This window comes from Lupinus angustifolius, chromosome LG20, assembly GCF_001865875.1.
Source record: "Lupinus angustifolius cultivar Tanjil chromosome LG20, LupAngTanjil_v1.0, whole genome shotgun sequence".
Taxonomy (NCBI): Eukaryota; Viridiplantae; Streptophyta; class Magnoliopsida; order Fabales; family Fabaceae; genus Lupinus; species Lupinus angustifolius.
In genome coordinates, this window is record NC_032028.1 from 10,764,979 (window position 1) to 10,772,662 (window position 7,684).

Consider the following 7,684-nt stretch of genomic DNA (forward strand, 5'->3'; position numbering starts at 1 on the left):
TAATGTAAACAATAACTCGTGTTGTACATTGAGTTATCCACAACATATGAATTTAATAATACATATGAATTAACTTAATTCCAACAATAAAAATATTAATTCAAATATGTATATTATAAAAATGACAGACTTAATAGAAAAATATGTATAGTAAAATATTACGGTTGTATAGAAAAATATATCTTCCAAATAATAGAAATGAATCTTTAATTTATGAGTTATTTTCATACAATGATTATTAGCTAAAACATAATCAAATAAATAACATTTAATTATACTATATTTGAATGCTAAAAATATATTCAAATATTTATACATAATGAACATAATCTAAAATAAAAATAAGAATTCAAGAGATATGCTAAAAAATTCTTATGACTTTATATGGTACTTATAAATGTAATCACAAAAAATATGATACAAAAAGAAGTCTTTATATTTATAATTTTATATAGAGAATATAGAGGTGAGATATTATCCAATACAATTTGAATTTTATTTATTGAGTTATTTTAGAATCAAATACTTTCTATAATTATACTTTCCACAAATCAATGCTTATACAAATGCATATATAAATGTTAATATTACACATATACGCTCAATAACCAATGTTAATATTGCAACTATATAAATGCAAAAAATATAATGGTTCGATATATGATTTATTGACATTATAAAATATATGTACATTATTTGTGCATTATGCATAAATAAAGAAGCGACCCGTGCAAGTGCACGGGTACACTGCTAGTTTATTAGCTAAAAATATAGCTGGTACTTTCAAAACTAATAGAAAAAAATTTAAAATTACAAACATATATATTAAAAGTATAAATTTTATGGTTACAATTCTACGGTTACAATTCATTTTTTATAATTTGAATTTTATGAAAATATATTATTACACTATTGCGATTCAAATATTATAATGATTGGACTTTAACATTATATAACGTTATGCAATGATTGACTAATAAATGTTTCATAACGTAGTGAAAATATTTATTAAGCAAATTTAATCTTAAATCAAAATACAAATCTTTATACATCACAAAATGATATTAAACACAGTAAAAATGATATTATCACAAAATGTATCAAAGTAATATTAAAATGATTATTAAAACATATACAATTTCTTGCTCTAGTTTAGGTAAGATAACATATAATATATTCTCTAGTGTTTATTTTTAAACAATTATTTATTTACAAATTTAAAGGAAAATAATCAAAATACCAAATTGTCATGGGCTATTATCTTTTTTCTTCCTCTGTATCATCTATCATTGTCGACACCATTTTCAACAATTATATTACAACCTGGTAAAGACAATCAATATACTATTTGTTAAAATAATGATTACTTTTAGTACAAAATTCTACAAACAAAATATTAGATACACAAATATATAGAAAACTAACCTACAATAATGCTTCAAGGGTGAACCAACAATAAGAGACATCAAGGGTGAAATGAAATGAAAAGGAAGAATAATACGAACCAAGAAGATAAAAAACTATATTACAACCTGGTATAGACAATCCATATGCCATTTTCAACAATTATATTACAACCTGGTAAAGACAATCCATATGCTCTTTGTTAAAATAATGATTACTTTTGGTAGAAAATTCTACAAACAAAATATTAGATACACAAATATATAGAAAACTAACCTACAATAATGCTTCAAGGATGAATCAGCAATAAGAGACATCAATGGTGAAATGAAATGAAATGGAAGAAGAATAAGAACCAAGAAGATAAAAAAATTGGTGGAAGATAGGAAAAGTGATGAAATGAGGAGTAAAAAGTAGAGAGATGATTCTATGCTTTAGAATAAAATATGAGAGAAAGATATGGAAGAATAGAAAAAAGTGTGAGAGAAAGATAATGAGCTATTATGTTAAATTGAAACAAATAGTAAAAACAATTTTTCATCTTATGTGTGAGGTGAGGTTGCACAATAAGAGGTAGAGAACTTTTTATAGGAAAATTTTGTGTAAGGTATTGACATGTGTCACTTGCTAATGTGGCAAAAGTTGGTATTGACATGTGTCCATTGCTAATGTGTCAAAAGTTTTTTTATTAAATAGTAAATAGAAGTAATAGATTTCGAGTTAGAATTGAATATTGAATTAATCCGGATCATGGTTCCATACCATTCATAGCTAGATAAAATGGAATTATCTCTTTCAATATTAAGTTACATGGTAGTATTATTGAACAATTTAATTTAGTAAATATTTTTGGGATATAATCCAAATTTAATAATACATTATTCCACGAGATTAATTCATAACTAAAATAGATTTTATTTTTCTTAAAGTCAATGTTGTGAGGATAGGACTGGGCAGTCCGATGCCGTTTGAACTTGAAAACAACTCTGATTTATAGTCTAATTGAATGAAGGGTTGAACTACTTTGAACTAAAGAAATTATGGTCCGATCATGCTAAATCTGGTTACACTAGAATAATTTGGAAAGTGAACCCAATGATTCACTTAAAATTTTAAAAAAATAGAATCCACTCTTATATTTTGTTTTACTTCAATCCAAAAAAGGAAGAGATGTTACTTTAATATAATTTTACATAATTATTAATTAGTTAAAATTTTGAATTTATATATAATTATGTATTTATGGATAATTATTAATTATATAAGAAATTAGCTAGTCCAACCATATGGATTAACCGGTTAAATCTATAAGAGAATTCTACAAATTTGATATTCAGTTCGAGTTTCACAACGTTACTTAAAATTGTTGTTATTATTATTAACATTTTCAACAACTTATAAAGTAGGTGAAAAATTAATATCTTTGAAAAAATAGAATAAATGAATAAAAAGTAACATTACAAATTAATCTTTAATTTACTTCTTGAAACTGAATTCCAAATATTACAAAATAACTACTTTATGAATAAACCCATTTTAAGTTTTCTAATAGACATTACTTTAGAATAAAAATCAATTAATAGGAAGAAGTCTACTTACTCGAAGATTAAGTTAAGAAAACCTACTCCATGTTATAAATATTTATTTTAGGAAAATTTAGTGATTTGAATTAGTAAGTAAATCTTAATTATTAAATTTTCATAGAATAAATACGTAGCATGTGAAATATTTTTCTTGAACTTACTCTTAGAGTAAGTGAGTAACCTCCCATTATTAATTGACATACAATAATCTAATAAATAGATTACACAATTTTAATTGTTATCCCTTATTAATAATTATTTATATATTTTATATATAATAATTGATAAGTTGTAACTCAAGCAACATTTTATTGGTTTTGGAATATTAGACATATTAATTAATGAGATGTTTTAATTTCTAACCAAATCATACTTTAAATTGAGGAAGGGAAAGTGGTTTTCACACGGTTGAAAACAAGAGTTAAATATGAGCTTATCTCAATCATGTTGATAAATATTGAGTTAACTCAAAACTCGACTTAATTTGAGTTCACAAATTCTCTAATTCGACTCATCAACTTAAATTGATAGTTTAATATGCCATGAGTTATTGAACTATTTAGTTGAACTTACTATTAACTCAACTAATTCACGTCAATTGGAATATATATATATATATTAAAATTGAGTTAACTCATTAATCTAACAAGTCAAATTATACATAATTCAAGTTCGGCTCTTTCACTTAATGAGATCAATTTTAGCTCAAATGAAACCTGTTTGATTCATGAATCAAATTTATCAAGTGAATTTTTAAATGAATGTCAAATTTGTTTGATTCATTGTCACCTCTATTTAAATATAATTATGCGTTTAAATATCATCAACCAAAGACACTACGAATATGTTTGAAATTTATATGCACTCAATACATTATACACAATTCTAAAAATCTCAATAAAGATCATATGTCCTAAAATTATGTTTCTAATCATGTTCCATCCAATAAAATTTTGACATATAATAAAAAATCACATATAACTTTAATTTTATTTCTCATACTCAAATTTTATAATAAAGACCACAATTTCATTGAATGATATATAATAGGGAAGGTTTTGAGATTGATAATCTCTATTCTAGAAATCTAAATGCAAAAGGCTATTCTCTTGTCATGGGAACAAGGTCTAAAAAGGAGGCTAATAAAGTAAAGTACATGAGAATGAGAATAAAGCTCGACAATTGAAGTTAGCTAACAAATAGCCACTAGTTATTGGCTTAATAAGATATGCCTTAGAATTAAATCCAATCAACTTTAAAATCATAGGAGTTTCTTGAACAATATTAAAGTACTAAACCAGGAATGCTGAATATCTCAGGTATCTCCATTATTTGTTTTGTTAGATAACTCAAATGAAGAACCCATAACAAAGCTTTTATAGGACTGTACCATTTCACGTTCTAGTGAAAACCTTTTTGAAAATCTCATTTGTTTAGGAATTGGGACAGCTACCCACACTCAATTTAGAAAACCCCATAAGCTAATATTTGAATTTTTTTGGTACTAAGTACCAAGGTATTATTCAAATCGTGGATAAGGAATTAATCTTTTTTAGGTGCATGACTTTTCCTCTCAACAAGTGTCACTCATAGGAATCAAACTCTTAACCTTTAGATTATTTTGGGATCTAACAGCCTTAGAAATAAATAAGAGCTTATGTCCAAACTGTCCATTAGATGTGGCAAAATTATCAATAATCCACTATACATCCAAATTTAATTCATCCAAATTCATCTGTTAGAGCTAATGAATTTAAATCGATATAATCCAATTGATAATGTTGATAATGAATGAATCCAAATTCATCCATTATATCCAATGAATATCCATAAGTATATCCATAAAAAAATTCAAAAATATTATTTTCCTATAAAACAACATGCAAACTCAACTTTGCTACATCAACGTGCAAAACATTAACCAATGTTATTAATATCATACCAGTTATCAACATGGACAAAGTACTGATATAATGGTATGATCGTTTAACCAGTGATTCACTAATTAAACTGCGTGAAGTTAGATATACATATATTTCATACTAATATTAATGTTGAAAATCAATAAAGAATATAATAATTATTTTTATTTATACTACTTGTTAAAAAATGTATATTGTAGACCATGTTTTAGATGTATAAAAAATGTAGTAGTTGTGTATTTGACAATCTCTGTCAATATTTTGGTAAAAATAATTCATTTTCATTAAAAATAAAAATTTTAAATTAAATCAGTCAGTATAATCGGTATGGTTCAATTGACAATCGGCCAGTATGACTGATTTTTACCAGTATAATTGCATGACTGATATAAATGTTGTATCGTACCAGTATTAAGACTGGTTCACCGGCCGACACGAACGAGTTTTGATAACAGTAATATAAACTACTATCTTTCTAACAAAATGATTTCTTCAACAATATTTTTTTTATCAAAGTATTGTTTCAAAAAGTTTCAATTAGGATTGATATAACATTTTTTGTTATGATTGAGAACAAGACAAAATGCATGAATATACAATATAGTATCTCTGATCTCATCTACATGGTTGTTTTTTAGAGCTTTCACATATAAATTTAAATACATATATTTTTTAAGTTCATTTTTAAAAATATTTTATTAAATGATAATTTTTAAAAGGATCGTTTTCCTTCATAAAATGTTTTAGTTCAAATTAAAAAAATAAACGGATTAGTATCCATCCAATCCATTAAAATGGATATACGGATGGAATGAGTGAATTGAAATCTATTGGGTTATAAATGTATTAAATAGTTTAAAAATATGATTTTATGAATTAGTGGATAACTTTCCATCTATTCATTATGATCAAAATTCATATCTATCTAAATCCTTCTGATTGTCACCATTACTACCCATAAGACATGATGGGAGAAGTTTTGCTACTTGAACCATGTGAGACAACTACACATATGGAACAAATATTCTCATTGAGGTTTTATTTCAACCTTTCCATAAGAACAATAATGCATCATAGGTTATAATAACTATTGAGATATCTCTTCAAAAAACTATTGAGATAGAAAGGATCATACATAAACCCTAATATGGATGAGTCTGTAAATTTAACTATGCTCTTATTTTATTTATATTCTATATTAGTATATCGAATCTAAAAATAATAATTGTAAATAAATAAGGAAATAAACAAGTACAGATAAATTATACTCCAATATAGAAAATAAAGACCATTTTATGCACAAAAAAACCTCCAACATAGTTCATATATGAACCATATATATGTTTGTTAGTTTATGAATTTAGTGGTCTCCTCGTAGATCTTTTGGAACATGTATGCTAATCAATATCTAGAATTGACAAAAAAAGAAGCAATTCATTGAGATAAAACATTTTGTTGGATAAAGTGATAGTTAATTTCATGAAATACCAAATTAGAGGAAATAAATATCTAATAATTGTAGATTTACTGTCACATACATATTATTATTTGCCTTGACTGACATCTCCAAACTCCTGAAGCAAATCTTTCAACATAATATGTTATCAATGTCATGGCTCAATATTATGCTTTTGTTTTGTACTTTATCTATCAATAACTTCTTCTTTCTTTGTCGCAATATCAGGTTAAATAATGCACAGAATCTAATGGTAGAGTGTTAAATTAACTTTGATGTACCAGGTGAGTATTCATATTGCAACATCCAGATAGGAGTTGTTTAAGATTGTTGTTTACTTGCTTCTATTGTGAATAAGAAGAAGATAGAAGATTGCACGAAGAAGAATGAGGCAAAGGAAGAAGAAGAAGATGTTATCCAGAGAAGAAGAAGAAGATGAACTATGCAAAAAGGTAAGTATGAGATGTGATTCTATTGCATTAAGCATTGTTCAATCTACAAAGTAAACTTTCCTCTTATAGCAACAATCAACTAACTGACTTACTATAAATAGAAAATATACACCAACTAACTAACTGAATTACAAATTATCTAACAACACTCCTCCTTAATTCAGTTACCATCCAACCTTACAATGCCTATCTTCAACCTTAATTTTTCAAACCTCTCTTTCTTTAATGGTTTGGTGAAGATATCTGCAAGCTGTTCTTCACTTCTGCAGGAAACCATCTTCATTTTTCCCTTGCTCACTTGGTCTCTTAGAAAATGAAATCTTGTCTCAATGTGTTTACTACGAACATGAGCCACTGGATTCTTGGCAAGATGTATAGCTGACTTGTTGTCAACCATTAACACCGAGCCATCACCTTCATTCTTTAGCTTCAATTCTGCCAGTAACGTGTCTAACCAAAGGCTTTGACAAGCTGCCATACACGCTGCTATGTATTCTGCTTCATAAGAAGACAAGGTAACCACGTCTTGTTTCTTTGAACACCATGAAATTGGAGAATTATCAAGCATAAACAGGTACCCTGTTGTGCTCTTCCTGTCAAGCTTATCACCACACCAACCAGCATGACTAAAGCTAAGCATATCATAACTAAAGGTGTTGATGTAATTTGGTAGCAACAAACCAAAATATATGGTTCCTTTGACATATCTGAGCAATCTTTTTGCTACTAGGAGATGACTTCTTGTTGATGCCTCCATAAATCTGCTAACCAGGCCTACAACATATACAATGTCAGGTCTTGTGTTGCAAATATACCTTAGGCACCCAATCATTTGTCTATACATGGTTTTGTCAGCAACTAAATCAT